Consider the following 19,684-nt stretch of genomic DNA (forward strand, 5'->3'; position numbering starts at 1 on the left):
CCCACTTAATTGACCTGCTGTCGAGGAAACACACACACATCACTAACCAGAATTGTAGTTAGTCCAGCATCATGATGTAGGCAAGGTGGCAGAGCTTGGCATGGTCCTGGGTCTCGCTTCCCATCAGTTCCTCAGCCCCATCCTCTCAGCCTCCCAGAGCTGTCTCACCTGGCCAGGCTCCGGAATGGCCGGGAGTGAACAGCCCCTGGCCCACTCTTAGAGTTGGCTTTCTGGGTGGAGGTTCGGCTTTGCTTTTCCCTCCGGTCTGTGCAACTTCGTGGCTCTGTGCGCTGATGCCGGCAGCACTAGGTCTTTGGCACCTACAGCTCAGGTTCTTGGGCAGATTGATTTGGGGATCACTGCCTCTGTATAAGGATATTGGTCCTAACTAATGACTGACACCAAAGTAAGGAGGCCTTTGGCCTGTCACTGCCTCTGAGGTACGCAAGGATGGGGTCAGCTTAGGGACTGCATAGACGAAAACACGACACAGTGATTTGGAGAACGAACGTTGGACAAAATGGTAGCCATGTCTCTCTCCCACAGAGCTGGTGGGTGGGCTTCTTTCAGCTGTTTCTTACCATGAAATTAACAAATAGGTGTGTTGAACCCCAGACAAGTTTCTCCAAAGACAAACTTGAGTCAGAGCAGCCACCAGTCTGGGGAGAAGGAGGTGCCTGCCCTGGCTAGGACCCTGGCAGTCCCAAAGACCCTGAGAATCCACTCAGCCTGCATCACCCCTGTACCCAGTCCTTCGACACCTGAAAAGCTGACCCTCCTTTCACCCATGGACGTGCACTCTCCAGGCAGAATGGGCCCCTCTATCACTTCTCCCACCTCGGCTGCCTGCCATGCTGTCACCCACTCGTGAGGCTGTTCGCAGCTGGTTCCAGGTCCCAGGGAGAGCTCAGTGTGATCACAGGTTTCAAAGCTCTCTGGAAGAAGAGAGAAGAGAGACTAAATTGGTCTCCCCGAACTCTCACTTCTTTCTCCTTGACCCAGGAAGACCATCAAGCTCTGTTGCTCCTGCCTCCCTGCCTGGAGCCTGGAAACTCAGGCAGCTGGCTGTGTCAATTTCAGGAGACGTACCTCATTTATTTCTCTTCTCTCAGGGATCACTGCCCTGTGCTGCCTGAAAACCATCGTTGAACGTCTGAGAACCATGGTTGTATACACCTTGTCTGTTTTGGTAGCTGTTTAAAGAAGGAGGGTAAATCTGGTCCCTGTTAGTCTATCATGGCCATAAGCAAAGTCCTCTTCTTCATTAAACACTTCTTTCCCATTTACTTCTGAGACCTGACGTTCTCCTGCCTTGTCTCTAACTCTCCTCTTAGCCTCCTTGGCAGGCTCATTAACTACTGGAGTTCCTCAATCATCCACCATCCTGTTTTTGTCTCCTCCCATTCTGTAATTGCTCCCTGGGTGAACTCACCATGCTGAAGGCTTTGGTAGCCACCTCTACCATAAATGAGGTTTCTAGTCCAGAGCTCCTGTCGCTAGGACTTCAACTAGGATTTCTTGCACTGGAACCATTTTAGAAGGCTTTCTACAATAACAGATTGTATGTGAAATCATTTTGTACATTCTAAAGAAATGTTTGTTTCTATGTTTTTAGACACAAATTATGTGTGTGGAAAGTTTCCCCAATTTTTTTTTTCTCAGTAATTATCTATTTTGTATCTCTAGGAGAAAAAAATAAAATAGAATTTGATTATAGATGAAATGATTCCCAGATATCCAACTGCCTCTGACTCCACTACCTGTATATTTCTGTGCATCTCAAACTCAACATGTCTGAACGTGTTCGTTGTCTTTACTCAGATTTGATCCCCCTCCAACTACATAACCAGTTATGAAGCCAAAGCCCATATATATTTCTTAACACCACCTTCTCCCTCCCCACCACATCAAATCCACTGCCTAGCCTTGCTGCCTTGGTGACCCTTCTTCAGAAAGAGCTCTGATGCCTGTTTCCTTCCCCATCTGCACAGCTGCCACCTCTGGTCCAAGGAGTAACCTCTTAACCCATCTCTACCATTTCATTCTATTTTGTTCTCTGCTGCAGCCAATAGTGACTTCTTAAAAATGCAAATCTGATTATTTTGCGTGACTGCTTCAAATACTTCAAAGACTTTCCATTGTTCTACCTGATCTGTCCCCCTCTGGTCTCAGATTACAGCACACTCCCTTCAGTCTCCCATTTCTACCGTCACTGGCCTTATTTCAGTTCCCTAGAGGCCCACACACCCTCTTGCCACAGGGCCTTAGCACATCCATTCACTCTGCCTGAAATGGGCATCTCCCTGCTTTGCGTTTTCTTCCCTGAGTCAGCTCAGTCACACGTCCTAGGGAAGCCTCACGAGGGCAGGCCGTCTGTTACATGCTTTCATGGTGCCATGTGCCTCATTGCCTTGGCATGTGGCACAGTTATAATTTTACTTTGATTTGTCTAATTCTGTGATTAGTGTTGGTCTTCCTTCCTAGACTTGGTGAACTCTGTGACAGCTGTTAAACTTCTCTTTCCCCTCGCTGTCATCGTGTTCCCAGCCTTGATGTAGGGTTGGGACTCGATGAAAGTCCTGCTGAGCACACACATGAAATGGTGGGGGCACCCGGGGAACAGGAGGGGAGCAGCCTGGCTCCTCAGCACCGGGAGGGGCTCTGGGAGGGGAAGAGGGGTCTGCACACACTGAGGGCTGCAGGGTCACAGCTGCCCTATCACCATCAGAAGAGGAGAAGCCTCTGCTGGGGCTGGGGCACCCACAGACTTCTGTGCTTCCGACATTGGAAGTGTCCTCTGCTATCAAAATGGCAGAACTCTTCTAAGCTTTTAAAGTGATCCACTCGACTTTCGTTTCCTTTCCATACTTTCATAAAACATTTAGAGGAAAAAGACAAGCAGGACAAATGGAACTCTCACCTTAATAACCAACAGAGAAGACTACAACCCCAAGCTGTGGGTACTTGCCTGTGCAGCAAGGCCCAGGGCTGCAGGTGCAAAAGCCAGATGCCACCTCTGTCCAGAGACCTTCCCAGCTTCAGAGCATCTCTGACTGTGGATTTCTCCAAGGAGCAACAGCACAGCCCCACGCCCCCGCTCATCTTCCCTGACACTTTTGGCACTTTTGTGAGAGAAGCACCAGGAAAGCATGAGAGTGAGCCTGGGGCCAGGCCTCAGGGGACCACAGAGCCACAAGCAGTACCACAGTCATTTTGGATCCCCTGCATGAAATGAGCAATTTGGTTTGTGCACATGAGGACCTAGTGGTTAGAAACACAGCAGGTGGTTCTTTGTAGTTTCTTCTTGATGCTTCTTGTGGCCCGCAGCCCGGCAGGGCTTTGCTGTGGGGAGCCTCAGGCCCTTTGTGCAAGGTGAGGTTTAGCTCACAGTCAGGGCTTCCTTCTGAATCAGGTAGGCTCTGGGTGGTTTTGCTACAGCATGAACAGGACCACTTCTTTATGAGATCCTAGGCAAAGACCAAAGTGTTTACACTTAGACAATGTTTCAGCATGTGGCAGGCGAATCTGGGGATGACGGGGAGGGAGAGGGAGGGAGAGGGAGCGAATGCGTTATAATGACTGTCCCAGAAGGAGAGTTACTAGCTGTGCTCTGACAGCAGATTGCATTTGTTCTCAAAGAATGCAACAACTCTTGATTCTGCCTTGGAAACTGAAAAACAGCATTCCTCTAGCTCTGATCTTTTCAGGAATGGGGGTGGAGGGCAAGGGTAGAGGTTGGGCTGATGAGGAGCCATGGTGGGGCAGCCTATCCTCTCTGGGACGCTTCGTGGAAAGCACCACCTCAGCACTGAGGGGAAGCCCCATCACCCAGAGCCCTCTGTCCCATCCTCCTGGAGCCTGACATTTTTGCTGCTGAAGTTGCAAAGGCATCTGAAGCTCACCTTAGTGGCCTAGGGCTTCCCGCTCCCCTTTGGGAATTTTCGACATGAAAGCAGAAGGCCTGGCACAAAGAAGTATGTGTGGTGTGTGTGCATGTGCATGTGTGTGTGTGTGTAATGAAACTAGGCCTGGGGCATGGAGTGACAGGCGCCTGGCCAAGGGAACTGGGAGTGAACAGCCCAGTGGATGTTAATATTCCACATTCCTGCCCAAGTGAGGATGGGAATCCCTCAGAATAAAAAGTATCCAAAGTCTTGAGAGTCAGATTTTGTAATCAAATGCCAAGTTTCCCATTTGACCAAGTTACTTATGTTCTCAGAGCCTTGGTTTCCATATCTATAAAGTAGGAATATTGCTATCTATCTCCTGGGATGTGTTAGGTCCAGTTCCTGGGGAACAGACTCTGAGGCAGAGATGGGGAATGGGGGCCAATGCCTGCAGGGGCAGGAAGGTCTCAGGACTGGGCAGAGGAGTGGTTGGGACAAGCACAAGACCTCGGCCAGTTTCACAGGATGCTCTGACGGATGGCCTTTCAGAGTTGTACCACCTTCAGTCAAGGGGGCCAGGGTCTTTGTATCTCATCTACAATTCCCCACCAGCCAGCCACTGGCCGCTGGCCGCCCCTGGGGACAGGGTTCCTAGGGTAAGGAGACTTAGTGTGAGCCCCCAGACACGAACACTCCATCCCCTCCAGCTGAAGAGGGCTTGGGCTGTGCACTATAGCAACTCCTGCAGGGCTGTGGGAGGGAATCAAATGACACAGAACATATATATTATATATATATAAAATATATATACACTATATATATACACACTATATATATACACACTATGATACAGAGCATATATAGTGACAACAACAGCAAACCAACTGATTCATCGTGCCCAGGCTTATCCTTGGAAAAAGTGGGCTTGTGTTTTTAAAGTTATCAGATATCCTTCAACGCAATAGCCCTCGGGGTAGAGGAAAAAGTTTTGTTTCAAACTTATTTAGTGGGAGGAGGCTGGATGGTCCCAGCCCAGCTGGACGGAGGCAAGGTTTGGAATAAAAGAGATGAAAATGGCCTTGATTTTAAAGTGTGTGATGGGGCTGGGTGCGGTGGCTCATGCCTGTAATCCCAGCACTTTGGGAGGCTGAGGCAGGAGGAGCACCTGAGATCAGGAGTTCGAGACCAGCCTTGCCAACATGGTGAAACCCTCTCTACTAAACACACACACACACACACACACACACACACACATTAACTGGGCATTACTAGGGAGGCTGAGGTGGAAGAATCCCTTGGACCCAGGAGGCGGAGGTTGCAGTGAGCCGAGATTGTGCCACTGCACTTCAGCCTGGGTGACAGAGCAAGACTCTATCTCAAATAAATAAATAAAGTATGTGATAGGAGAGGAAGAAAAATTCTTTAACACTGAGTGCGGATCTGTGGACATGGATTCTGGAATTTGTGAATGTTGGACCCCATCTCATTTCTAGTTAGTTCTCTAGGAGGTGGTATATGCATTTAGGGGTAGGAAGATTATACATTATGGGTGATTACTTTGGAAATCTCAGAGAAAACTCCCTGGGCTGGTGGTGGCTGGCACAGACGGAGCCGAGCAGCCTGTCTCCAGAGACTAAGTCCCCCAACAGGCCTGTGGGAGCCAACAAGCAGGTGCCCTTTCAGCAAAGATCTAGGCTGCAGGAGACTCATTCTTCTGGGACTTCTGTAAGATCCAAGGAAGGGAAAGCTTCCTTCATCACCGAGACTGACTTTTCTCCCAGCCAGGTGGGAGGGGGCCCAGAGTGGGTTATCTAATTTAGGCAAGTAGATGAAAAGAAATTTATGGAGTAAATTTCATACTCAACTCACATATTTAGTACTTAACAAATGCCTGGATTTAGCGGGTACACAATAAAATAATCCATTCCTTTTTCTTTTTTATTCCCTTTTGTCAGGGATGTACCTATACCTTTTAACCAGCTGAACCTTTTCTTGTTAAAAAAACAAACTGGAAAGAAGGATATACTTCTTTGTTAGCTTTACCAATCAATTACAAACATCAATTAACTATTTACTATGTTAGGTTGCTAGCAAGATGGTAAAACTAGCTCAAGCTGCTTGCTAATCAATGCTGCAGAAAAACAGAAGCAATGGGGAAATGTACATTTGGGGAAACAAACAAAAACAACAATGAAAGCAATGAACAAAACTCCCCAATAAACAGGAGCCATGGTGGGGCAGCCATTCCTGGGGCTTCGTTGTTAGCCTCTCCTCTCTGGGACCCTGCGTGGAAAGCACCACCTCAGACTGAGGGGAAGCCCCATCACCCAGAGCCCTCTGTCCCATCCCCCTGGAGCCTGACATTTTGCTGCTGAAGTTGCAAAGCCAACTTGAAGCTCACCTTAGTGGCCTAGGGCTTCCCGCTCCCCTTTGGGAATTTTTGACATGAAAGCAGAAAGCCTGGCCCAAAGAAGTGTGGGGTGTGTGTGTGTGTGTGTGTGTGTGTGTGTGTAATGAAATTGTACCCCTGGTGCATGAAGATTTTCTTGAACCGTAGTTTGTGGAGGGGTGGCTATATCCCAGTGTGGATAAACCCGAGGCAGCAGTGAAGAGACTGTCTGGAGAAAGGCAGTCCTTTGCCACCTCCTCAGTGTAGAGCTCTGTGGCAGCAGCCTGGACTATTGGTACAGGTGTCTGCAGAGCAAGTTCATGGCAGCACCAAAGCCCTGCCAAAGCGAAAAAGTGATGAAAACATCTGTAGACTGAACAACTAACCTTCTACATTCATCCATTATGTCCTCTCCACAGCCCAAGTGATGGGACCGTCTCTTTTCCATCTTGCCTTATCCTAAAGGTTTTAAGATGAAACCTTGCCCCGAGAAGTTGTCTGGCTACTCTAAGCCAACAGCCCACAGGAATCAGTCGTGATTCCACGGTGCATAGGGCTCTCCACCAAGAGCTTAAGCCATCATTGCGCTTTTCCCGATACACATCACAAAATGGAATAGAGGAAACATTACAGGTAGGGTAAGTAGAGGAGAGGAGAAAAAAAAAGAAGCTCACAAGCCAAAATGACTAGAATAATACAACTACCAAACAAACAAGCAAACTGTACAACATGTACCGTCTGGTAGAAGTATTTGAACAGGTGGACCAATAATTTAAAATAAGCATTATAAATATGTCTCAAGAAATAAGAAAATATATTAACAAAAATAAAAATCACACAAAAGAACCAAGTAGAAATATTAGGTATGGAAAAGGCAAGCAATGAAATAACTCCATAGATGGGGTAACTAGCAGGATGGATACTATTAAAGAGCAATTAGTTGAGAGATCAGATTGAAAAACTCTCCCAGAACACAACAGAAAAAGGTCAGAGGAGAAAGAAAATATGTAGTTTTTAAAAAGAAGCTGAGATATGGAAGACAGAGAAATGTCTACATCTGCATCAGATACCTAGAAAGAGAAAAAAAGGAAAAATGACAAAAGGCAGTATTTGAAGACATAATGGGGATAAATTTTCTGGAATTAAAGAATTGTATCCCACCAATCTCTTAATCAAATGTAATGACATACTAAAAATATTCCCAGGCATATATAGCTTCAAGAGTCTTTCCACAGGAAGATCCACCTTGAAAACACTCTGGGGAGTCCTTAAATAATAAGAGAAATAAATCCACACGAGGAAACAAGAGTTTTAGGAAGAAAGGGTAATCATATATCTTGGTAGAGTTTACTATTGTCTTAAAAATTAGAATGGGAGGGAATATATTTATGTAGCAGCCCAGAACTAAAGTTCTATCAGCATGATGTAGGGTGTCAAAATGAGAGGAAGCCCAGCGGAACATGAGATTAATAGTAAAGCCAGAAAGATGATACAGATATTGCTAAGTTCAATAAAACAATAGATGTAAACATGATGAGTAAGGAAGGTCAACCACCGTATGGCAAAAGCAATGTATAATTTTTAATCTTACAGAAGAAAACTTGTTCTATTCAATGGAATTTAGGAACAGAGAACAGAAAAAGAAGAATAAAGCAAATGGAAAATAAGACAATGGAACTAAATCCTAATTTAGTAGCAAAAGGGTTAAACTTACCAAAGACGCTGTCAGATTGGATTTAAAAAAACAAAATATAATACAACAATATGCTGTCTTAAAAACACGCACTGAGGACAGTAAAACAGAAAATTGAGAATAAAAGTATGCAGAAAAATACATACCAGGTAATCATAAAGTAAAAGAAAACTAGTGTAGCAATATTAGTATCTTACAAAATAAGAATTTAAGGCACAAAATATCACAAAGGATAGATGATAGACATTATATATGCATAAAAGAAGTAACAAAAAGAAAAGATACATCCATTGTGATCATATATATGTGTAATTAGAAAGCCTCAAAATTTTTCGACCACTGAAAGAATTGCAGAGAGAAATAGACTATCCTACAATTGTAGTTACGGAAACAGGTTGATCAAGCAGACCAAAAAAAAAAAAAAAAAAACAGAGATATTAAAGACCTACCAATGAAATTAAACAAGCAAAGATTTCAAGTACACATGGAACATTCACAAAAATAATCTATCAGGCAATAAACGAATAAATATATGCAGAAGTCAGTAAGAAAAATAGAGCTAAACAGTCTCTTCTGTTTAGAAACAGAACAACATACTAAATAGCCTTTGAGTGAAAATTGTAAAGTTTAAAAATACTAAAACTATATCCAAATTGTAGGATCCAGATGAAAATTTCAGGAAAATTTAGGTTTTAAAAAATATTTTGTATTTCTTTTTGAGACGGAGTCTCCCTCTGCTGCCTAGGCTGGAGTGCCATGCCACGGACATAACTCACTGCAGCCTGGAACTTCTGAGCTCAAGAGATCCTCCTGCCTCAGCCTCCCAAGTAGCTGGGACAAAAAGGCACGCAACACCATGCCTGGCTAATTAAAAATTTAGTATTAAATACATTTATTAGGAAACACAATATGTTAATGATAAATGCAGTCAGCAATTAATGGAAAAACCACAAAAGAGCAACAAAGCAAACAAAAAAAGAAGGAAACAATTATAGGGCAGAAATAAAATAGTGCACAACAAAATCAGTGGAAAGGATTGGCCCAGTTTTTTAAAGTATTAAAAAGAGATCTATAAAAACAGGATGAAGAAAAAAATAAGACATAAATGAAAATACAGAATGGGGAAAAGGAGATCACAACACAAAGATGAGAAGAACGAAGAAGGGCACGCAGACACCTATCTGCCATTAGATTCGAAAGCCTCGCTAGATGAAAGAAAGAAATTCATAGAAAAATACGAGATGCTAAAATTGGTACAGGAAATAAAACTTGAACTAGGTCAGTAGAATTAAACAAATTAAAGTCAAAAGCCTACCTTCCAAAAAAAATCACAGGCTCAATCCGTCTCCCAGGCGAATTTTACCAAACTTCGAATGTTGTGACATGTATTAAAAAGATGTCCATTATCATCCAAATCAAGCTACATATCAAATGCAACTTTAATCAAAATTCCAGCTAGATTGTTTTTTGAGGTACTTGGTTAAATTAATTTATATAAAGACATAAAGATTCGTGACTAATCAACCTTAAAAAAAGAGTGTAAAGATAGGGGAGGGGGCTAATCCTACTAGATGGTGACATGCTGTGAAACCACAAGTAATCTTTTAAGTGTAGTTTTGGAGCAAGAACAGAGAAGTTGGTCAATGGAGAAGAATGGAGAGGTCAGGGACAAACACAGATATATGTGGACATGAATGAAGGACAGATGCGTTGCCACAAATCAACAGGGAAAGGACAGATTGTGTAGTAAAAATGTTATTAGGAAATCTGGCTCACTATATAGAAAAAAAATAAAACTGGGTCCCTACTCAGTACCACATCGCTGGCACACTGAAAATAGACTAGAAACCAAAATGTCTTCTAGATAAAATTATAAAATTAATCCAAGAAAATACCAGAGGTGTCTTTATGACCCAGAAGCAGGGAAAGACTTTCTAAACAAAATTTCAAAAGCACAAATCACATTGCAAAACAACGACAAACAACGCAACAAACAGCAAACAAATGAACTGAATTAAATCAAGATTAAACATTCCTGTTCAATAAAAAACACCAGGGACAAACTTAAGATGGACAGACGACAGAATAGGAGAAAATATTTGCAATGTCTAAACAAGACCTGGGATTAATATTTAGGTTATACAGAACCTCTTGCAACTAAAAAATAAAAAGAAGTTCCAACAGAAAAATGAGTAAAGTATAGGGACAGGCAATGTACAGCCACCCCAGAAGCTAATTGCATAACACTATACAATACATATGAGGAGATACTAAAAATAACTAATTAGACAATGCAAATTAAAATGTGAGATATTAATTTATACCAGTTAGCCTGGCAAAAAATACAAAGTTGGATGCTGCCAGCTGTTTATAAGAACGTGGGAACCCGTATGCACTGATAGAGGGAAGGAGTGGCTGTTTCAGTCTTTCTGGAGAGAGCAATCTTGTCCCTTTTAGAAAAGTGTAGCATATGCAACCCTATGCCCACCGAGTCTCTCCTGCATATTTATCCCAAAGAAACTCTCACCAGATCTACAAAGAGATTGCTCATTACAGTATTGTTTGTTGGGGTAAGGAGTTGGAAATGAAATTGGTGCCCCTCACAAGGAGAGCAGAGGTGACACGTGATGGGCACATAGCATGGGTTATTTTGCAGCAGTCATTCCCAGAGAAGTTACTATGAGATGGCAGCTTGGATGGATCTTGAAGACAGAATGTTCAATGAAAAGTGTAAGAAAGAGGCCGAGCATGGTGGCTCACATCTGTAATCTCAGCACATTGGGAAGCTGAGGCAGGTGGATTGCTTGAGACCAGGAGTTCCAGACCAGCCTGGGCAACATGTTGAAGCCCTGTTGCTACAAAAAAAAAAAAAAAAAAAGAGTGTGGTGGCACACTCCTATAGTCCCAGCTACTCAGGAGGCTGAGGTGGGAGGATGGCTTGAGGCTGCAGTGAGCAGTGATTGTGCCACTGCACTGCAGCCTGGGTGACAGAGCAAGACCCTGTCCAAAAAAAAAAAAAAAAGAAAGAAAGAAAAGAAAGCGGCCATAGAATACAATACCACTCACATAAATAAAGTACAGGTATACAAAATAACAACATACATTTTATAGGAACACTGACAAGCAAAATACACATACATAATCTGGAGGAATATTTGCCTATGTGAAAGTGATAGGAAAAGAATGAGGTTGGGTTGTGTGGGTAAAGGAATACATTTTTTTAAATGAGTGAACAAATAAAAAATGTGTGGAACTCATAAACAGCTGGGTAAAGTCATTTTAATGGATACATCATTGAAAAAGTTTCTGTTTCATCATGTCAAGTTGATTTGTGCTTTTGAAACTTTGTTTAAATTTGTGTTGTGCAAAGATTTTAAAAGCTATTGTCATTTCCAAATTGTTCTCATGATATCTCACTGTGTAATGGAGTTTAAAAGATAATTCTAAAAGCAAAACTATGTGTTTCCCGTTTAATTTTAAAAATTAAATTTTAAAAAATACAGCACCTGAAAGGAAAAGGAAGGGAAATCACCAAGTCAGACAATGACAGGATAGTCCGTTCCAGTGCGGTAAATCATTTAAAACAATGGTTGTCACTGTAGTTTTTTCCCTATAGCCATTATATATTTCATGCTGAACTGTGAACTCATTTACTCCTATTTTATCTTTTGGGCGCTGTCACCCTCTCTATGAACACCAACGTGTCTAACTTCCCTGAATCACTGACCCCTTGCCTTCTTAGGGCCAGCATTGGAGACCATGGCAAGGCCTCCCATCCCCAAACGCCTGCTGTCACTGCTGATTTCCTGAAGGCCTCTCTGTCTCTAGGAATCCATTAATAAAATGCAAATTGCTCTTTGAAGGGAACTCTTGGTTGAAGCAGATTGGTCAATACTCTTGGATGTGTGGATAGTTGGAAGGCAGCCAACAGCTGGGCAAATGCAGAGAGGAAGAGAGGATTAGGATGGAGGAAGGAAACTGAACAGGGCAGTGAAAACACACTTTCACCCCTCACACTTTTCTGAGGCCGCTTCTCTCCTGGTAAGCTTCAGTGTCCTGTGGAAGATGAGCAAAGGGCATGGTTAGCTGTGGGTTTCCATACAGTTGGGTTCAAATGATGTCAACTTTCGCCTTCCTGTGGGTTCCCTGGGACTCCGCTGCAGCTTTCTATGTTATTTTCCCAAAGGCTTGATGGGTGCTGAGGCTGCTCCCCTGACTGCAGCCTGTGAGGTGAGTTCTGCAGCTCCATATCTACTGGCTTTTCAACACAGTAAGAAGCCTTGCTGGTGGCCTCCAGTCTGAGATGCACCGCCACCCCCAGCTCCTTTTCCAGCTGACTCTCCAGCTTTCGAGCCCCTGTCTTACCAGGTGTGAGAACCAGTTCTAACTGGCACCACACCCTCACCCTCCCAGGCCACGCACACAGGTGTCAGCAGCGGTCAGGAGGGACTGGTCTTGCTTGCTGCCGGTCAAAGATGACAAACTTCTCTGGGTCTCCAGCTGATGGCCCTTGGGGTTCCTCATGCTGGGGAAGGTCCTGCTCTTGCACACTCTGTCTGGGGCATCTGGGCTCCTAGAGGCAGCTACAGCCAAGGATGGTTTGAGCACACCCTCCCCTCTGAAAGAATGAGAGGGAACCATTCTGATGTATGCAAGGAGAATGGATGCGCAGCCATTTCCCCAGTCGGTCTCTCGCTTCATGTATTTCTTTTCCATGGGCCCAGTGAACTGCCCCAGTGTGGTACACTAGGGAAGGTGTCAGAGACGGCTCTGTTTAATTGTCTTAAAATAGGATTTCTGGGTTGGGCACAGTGGCTCACACCTGTAATCCCAGCAATTTGGGAGGCGAAAGCAGGAAGATCTCTTGAGACCAGGAGTTTGAGACCAGCCTGGGCAACACGGTGAAACCCCGTCTCTACAAAAAATATAAAAATTAGCTGGATGTGGTGGCATATGCCTGCAGTCCCAGCCACTCAGGAGGCTGAGGTGGGAGGATTGCTTGAGCTTGGGATGTTGAGGCTGCAGTGAGCCGTGAGTGTGCCATTGTACTCCAGCCTGGGCAACAGAGTGAGACCCTGACCTCCCACCCACCCCCACTGCCAAACACCAAGAAAGGAACCTCTGCAATAGAATTTCGATGTTGTCCTTAGTTCAGAAAATTCACTCATAATGTCTTGCCATCGTGTCCCCAGAACCATACAGTGTGGGAGCTGGAAGTCCCCGGCCCTCAACTACTGGTGAGAGCCCTCAAGGCAAAGAGCCTTGCCCAGACCCACAGCCAGGCAGTGGCTGTGCAAGGTCAGAGCCCACAGCTTCAGGCTTGAAGTTCAAGACTCCTTTACTCCTTTGACCCTACATAACTTTAATATATGCAATGGGGACCTGGTTATTCAAAGGTGACTTTGAGAATAGGGAACTGGTATTAAAAGGTGATTTAAGTAGATTTACTCATTATTTGTGTAAAAATTGACACACAGTACAAAAATATAGGATATTGGATTGTTTAAGTACTCAGCACTAGTAAAAGGCTTTTTTTCCTTTTTTAAAAGTGTTCATGGAAATGTGTTTGGGATGAAGCAGGCATTCTGGATGATCAACAGGTGGCAGTGTTTCCCTGCTTTATGCAGTCCTGCCAGTCTGTTCAAGGGAGGAATATTGTTCGTGCGTCTGGGATTAGACTCTAATCAAAGGACTTTTTAGAAACTCTGCCAGTTGAAGCGACAATACAGTGCCTGGCAGGGTCCTCCCTGAGCCTCCCGCACCTATTTGACAGCAGGTGGTAATAGAAGGGTCACTGGGTAAAGCACAATCCTCCGCAATGACCCACCTTCATCTCTCGGAGGGAAAAGGGTTGAGGAAGACAGAAAAGCCATGCGCCCATGCTGGGCTCAACTGGATTGTTTATTCCAGTGTAATTTAGAACGTGTTTTGAAATATTTCTTTTCCATTTACTTTTAATTTGAAAGCACAGAGAGGCGTGTTCATGGTAAGAGGTGAGATCTGGGGAGACGGGGCAACCCTGTCCAGTGTGAGCTGCTGTCTGGTGATGTGGATGCAGCCAGCTGGGTCCTTGGGCTGAAGGGACTGGTCCAGGTCAGGTAGGGATGCAGGAAGGAGAGGAAACTACACCAAAATACACAGACCGTTGCCTGTTACTTGTGTGCCCCAGACCAAAAAATAGAGCAATAATAGCAGCAAACCTTTATTGTGGGCTTACTATGTGCCAGGCGCTGTTGAAAGTTTTTCATTTATTTCTTACTACCACCGGGAAGGTAGATACTATTATTATACCCATTTGACAGATGAAGGAACATTGAGTTTCAGAGAGAAAAACCTGACCATATAATTAGTAACAGAGCCAGAATTTGAACCCTAAACCCAGGGAGTCTGACTCCATGCTCCTGCCGCTGGTTGACTCCAGCTGTCCTGCGCACACGGGAGCAGAGCCTCGTGAAGCTGAGGCTTGCTGCGGTAGCTCCGGGAGGCCCTGTTTCTTTAAAAAGAGCCATATTCACTGGCTGAGAAGGAACTCTGTGGAGTCGGCCTCTGATGCAACAGGGCGCCCTGTCCTGGAAGGGGGCATACTTCACATCTGGATTGAGAGGACTGATGGACTGATTTGGAGCTCATCATTGGTGAAGAATTATACTTACCATTTTGGAATGATCATCGCAAATTCTTGTGGCTTCCTCAAATAGAGGGGGCCCATCCCAGAGTGAAAGTACTGTGGACAGTCTGCATGGAGTCTTGCGGGGTCCTCAGGGCTGCGTGGAACGCCTACCCATGCTGGAGAGGTCAGTAAGGAGCCACAGCCTAGGCCAGGATTTGGCAGGAACAACATTGAAACCTTCCAAGTGAAACTGAAGGGATGCTTGCGACGGTTCCAGACCGGAGAGCCATGTTCCCTCTGTTGGGCAGTGATCTCACACAGTACTCAATCTGGGGTAAAACACCTCACCTTTGTATTTGGTTTGTGTTTGTGACTTCTACTCCACAGAATGTGGTTTAGGCCTCTATTCATTCAATCCTTCTGAAAGCCTTTACTGACACCTGTGATATACAAGGCTCATATAGGAAGAATAATAATCAGCAGCAGGGACACCAGCTAATATTTGTTAAATGCCTATCAAATACCACATCCTATGCCAGGCATCCTTAAGCCTTAGGAAGCTGGTCTGCTCTGGATTCACATAGTGGGTGGCTCTGGTTTCCCTTGCTTTCACCAAACCCTATGAGGGAGACACTACTAGTATTCTCATTTACATATGAAGAAACTGAGGCCCACGGAAGTTAAATAACCTGCCCAAGGGCGTATGCTTAGAACATACGGAAGTAGGATTTCAGCCTAAATGTCCAGGGTCCTTGGGCTCAGCCATTGTGCTACGCTGCATATGTGTGGTACATGAATGAGAAAATTGTCCCTGAGGAAGGTCTAGAAAGTGTCCGTCAAAGGTGAATAGCAAGTACCAGGAAAGAATATGAGCCGTCCTCCAGAGTTTGAACCCAGATGTCTGACTCCTAAACCCTGCTCCTAACCATTTGTGCTATACTGTCTGTGTTAGAGAAACAGAGCCAATAGGATATAGATATTTATCTATTATATATAATAAGGAACTGGTTCACATGATTACGGAGGCTAAGCACTGGGATATATATATATAAAATGAGGAAGTGGCTCATGTGATTATGGAGGCTGAGAGGTTCTGATCTGCTATCTGCAAGCTGGAGGCCCAGGAAAGGGTAATTCAGTTTGAGTCCAAAGGTCACAGAAACAGGGGAGCCAAGGTGTAAGCCCCAGTCTAAGGGTAGGAGAAGATGAGATGAAATGTCTCAGCTTAAGAAGCGAGGCAGGAAAAAAAAGAGGTGAATTCCTCCTTTCTCGGCGTTTTGCTCTATTCAGACCCTCAACGGATGATGCCCACTCACACTGGGGAGGGGAGACCCCATTGTGGGATTACTGAGCCCACCGATTCAAATGCCAGTCTCATCCAGGAACATCCCCACAGACACACCCAGAAATAATATTGAATCTGGGCATCCCAAGGCTCAGTCAAATTGATACATAAAATTAACTGCCTATTGAAAAGTATATAGGATGCAAGTTCGGATGCTATAGCAAAGACGGAAACAGCAGTGGACAAAGCAAGAAAGAAGTTGGTTTCTCTTTCATAACAGTTCAGGCCTAGTGGTCCAGGGCTAGCATGCTGGTTCAATGGTGTGGGAGACCCAGGTTCTTTCATCTCATTCCACAGACATCCCCAACACATGGCTTCCATCTGATTGTCTAAGCAGCAGTGACTCCACTTACCATGTCTGCATTCCAGCCAAAGGAGGAGGGGAAGAGAAGGGGAAGCTTCTTTCCCTTTGAAAGCACCATTTGGAAGCCATTTACCTCATTTCTTCTTACATGGCAGTAGTCAGAACTAATTGACTGTACCTTGCTGCAAGGAAGGCTGGGAATATGTTATTAGTGGCCTGAAGTTATACTCTTTTATAACATAGAGAGAATGAATAGTGGAGTATATCTAGCATTTGTTTCCACAGGAAATATTTACCAGAGGTGAGGCATATAGAGGATCAGATGAACGAGGTTGATAGGAGTGTACCGGTCCCTGCTGCAGAGTTAGAGGTGTGGGACCTAGTCAGGCTGCTTGAGTTTGGATGCTGGTTGCACTCTTCGTGTGTGTGATTTTAACCACAGTTACTTTATCTGTAAAATTGGGATAATAACACTTTATTTGGATGTCATGAGTATTAAATGAGATAATTCATCTAAATGTTTCCCTTTTTTTTTTTTTTTTTTTTTTTTTGCTTAATCTGGGTTCCCTGGAAAACAGAACATGAGGCAAAGTTGAAGTACTAATGCTTTTTAATGAAGCGCAATAGTAGGGCAGCCAGTGTGAGGCAGGGAAGGATGGGAAGCAAATGCCGGGCCCTGCTGCCGACCTGGCCAAGGCTTCACAAAGACACAGTGTGCCAGCTGGCCCCAGGAGATGCCTTTTGGACAGGCTGGGGGAAGGAATAGCGGGTGACTTGATCTGCAGAATCCCTCCTGATTCCTATCCCCAAACGATCAAAGTTCATGCCCTGTGGAGTTTCATATCCCACACTCTGGGGTGGCATCACCTGACCCTTTTAGAAACTGCTGAGGAGTCCATCCCTGGTGCTTTGTGGTGTGGCTCTTCCTCCACGTCTGGGAGGGGTGCATGGAGTCATCAGCTCTGGCTGCTGGTCAATGACTCCATGCTCTAGTGTGGAATCATCTGGCAGAGTCAGTTGATGCAGGGGCTGCAAAGGTTACATGGATAATGGAGGGTGGAAAGATGTGGAGCTTAAATAGTCTAAGGCAGCTCATAAGATGTATCGAGTCCATTATTGCTTTGACATTAGACAGCACTACCATTCTCTAGCTACGACACCTTAGGTTTAATGCACCCTCACTGAGACTTGGTTTTCTCACATATAAAGAGGTGGTGACAACGCCGGCTTGACAAGCTATTATGAGGATTAAATAATGCCGTTGATGTGAAAGGACCTGGTGCTATGCCTGGTAAACAACAGCTTCCTGCCTGGTTTTCCACTCTGCGGTCATGGGAACCGGATCCTCCTTCCCCTGCCAGTGTTTGGTATGTGCAATTGACATGTATCTCATGCATCTTTTGATATTCTGTAAAGGGTCACGCAAACAGGATTTTAAGACAAGTATCCTATCCCCTTCCAACAAGATAGCCACTCCTAGAGTATTTCTATGTTCAAATTCTAGAACCGAGATGATCACCCTGGGAAAGGTAGGAAGCTCCTGGCTGCTGTTCAGGAGAGCTTCGCCAATTCCAAACCAGGCCTTGGCAAACCACCCTCTCCGCAGAGCTACTTGAGGGCAGACAACACGTTTTCCTGATTCACTGCTAGCCTAGAAAATCAAGAGCAATAAAAAGAGGGAACTATGTTTAGTATTTTACGATGAGCTAAGTAGCATTCTAAGCAGGTTTTTGACTCTACTTTAAGTCCTATAACAACCCAGCAAGAAAAGAACTAATATTAATGCCATTATTCTCCAAGCAAGGTCACCAGGCCATCTTCACCAGAATCACCTGAAGGCTTCTCCAAATGCAGATTTCCAGAGTCTACCCCAGATCTGAAACGGGACCTCTGGGGTGGGGCCAAGAAGCTGCATTTTTAACAAGGTACCCAACTGCTTTTTCTTACCCAGAAACTCTGAGGTCTAACCACTGACTCAACTTCCTTTTGAGATCCCAACTGACCAGTCCTACAGTGATGTGCATTATTGATCTCCAAGTGAGAATATTTCCTTTAACCATTAACCCTCTGCTACACATAGAGAAGTTGAGTGATTTGCCCTATGATGTGGGGTTAATAACAGACAGACAGGCAGTCACAGCTCTAGAACCCAGACAGCAATTCTTTCCAACACATAATAATGTATTAGATATATCTATGAGCTTCCCCAGATTCTTTAAGTTCTAAGACTTCTGGCCCAGAGTAAGCTTGAGTAGGGGATTCAGAAAGGTTTAGATACTTGAGTTGCTGTTGTGTTGTTAGATCTCTACAGCAACTAGTGACTATCCAGGCACCAGAGCAGCCACTGGGTGGATTCCTGCATTCCTACTTCATGAGCCTGACACTAAGCCCCCTGGAGGAAAGAATAGAGGGTGACTGGATCTGCAGAATCCCTCCTGACTCCTATCCCCAACTGATCAAAATTCATCCCCTGTGGAGTTTCATATCCCACACTTTGGGATGTCTAAAAGGGCCACCTGATCCTTTTAGAAACTGCTGAGGAATCCATCCCCTGTGCATTGCGGTGTGGCTCTTCTTCCAAGTCTGGGAGGGGGTGCATGGAGTCATTAGCTCTGGCTGCTGGTCAATGACTGCATACCCTATTGTGGAACCATCTGGCAGAGTCAGTTGATGCAGTGGCTGCAGAGGTTACATGGATAATGGAGTATTAAGTGTATTAAGTATATTAAGTAGTATTAACTCACATGATCACAAGGCCCCACAGTAGGCTGTCTGCAAGCTGAGGAGCAAGGAAGCCAGTCTGAGTCCCAAAGCTGAAGAATTTGGAATCCCATGTTTGAGGGCAGGAAGCATCCAGCACAGAAGAAAGATGTAGACGGGAGGCTAGGACCAACTAGCCTTTTCACGTTTTTCTGCCTGTTTTATATCCTGGTTGCACTGGCTGCTGATCAGATGGTGCCCACCCAGATTAAGGGTGGGTCTGCCTGTCCCAGCCCACTGACTCAAATGTTAATCTCCTTTGGCAACACCTTCACAGACACACCCAGCATCAATACTTTGCATCCTTCAATCCAATCAAGTTGACACTCAGTATTAACCGTCACACTCCAGTAGCTGCTCTACAGAAGCTGCAGAGCCTCCTGAGGTAGAGAGTGAGGGACCTGGGATTCCTGTACTCCACGAAAGGATACTCCTAGTCCAAGGGACTTGCTCCTGGTTCCCCTGGGCACAGTTAGACCACGGAATTTCAGGGTAAGGATGGCATCTGGGCACCTTGGTAAAGTTCAGAGGGGAGACCCTGGACATGTGCATCTTAAAAAGCCCCAGGTGATTTTGGAAAAGGTGCCCTGGTGGCCTCACATGGAGAATCCTGGGTGTACCAGCTGCAGCTACTCTTCTACCTTTCACCATCGTCTGGACCTGGGCTCCAAGGCCCTGCTACCAGAGGAGGCAGGG

At 44.9% G+C, this 19,684-nt stretch overlaps 1 long non-coding RNA gene across 1 annotated transcript in view; it reads left to right on the forward strand.

Annotated features, from left to right (window-relative positions):
* Positions 1 to 19,684, forward strand: part of LOC103884111 — a 50,368-nt gene that overhangs the window by 11,898 nt on the left and 18,786 nt on the right. The window contains exon 2 of the long non-coding RNA XR_002521822.2: positions 17,438 to 17,595. This is a non-coding gene — a long non-coding RNA (uncharacterized LOC103884111). The remainder of the gene's footprint in view (positions 1 to 17,437; positions 17,596 to 19,684) is intronic.

The sequence above is a fragment of the Papio anubis genome, chromosome 6, assembly GCF_008728515.1.
Source record: "Papio anubis isolate 15944 chromosome 6, Panubis1.0, whole genome shotgun sequence".
Taxonomy (NCBI): domain Eukaryota; kingdom Metazoa; phylum Chordata; class Mammalia; order Primates; family Cercopithecidae; genus Papio; species Papio anubis.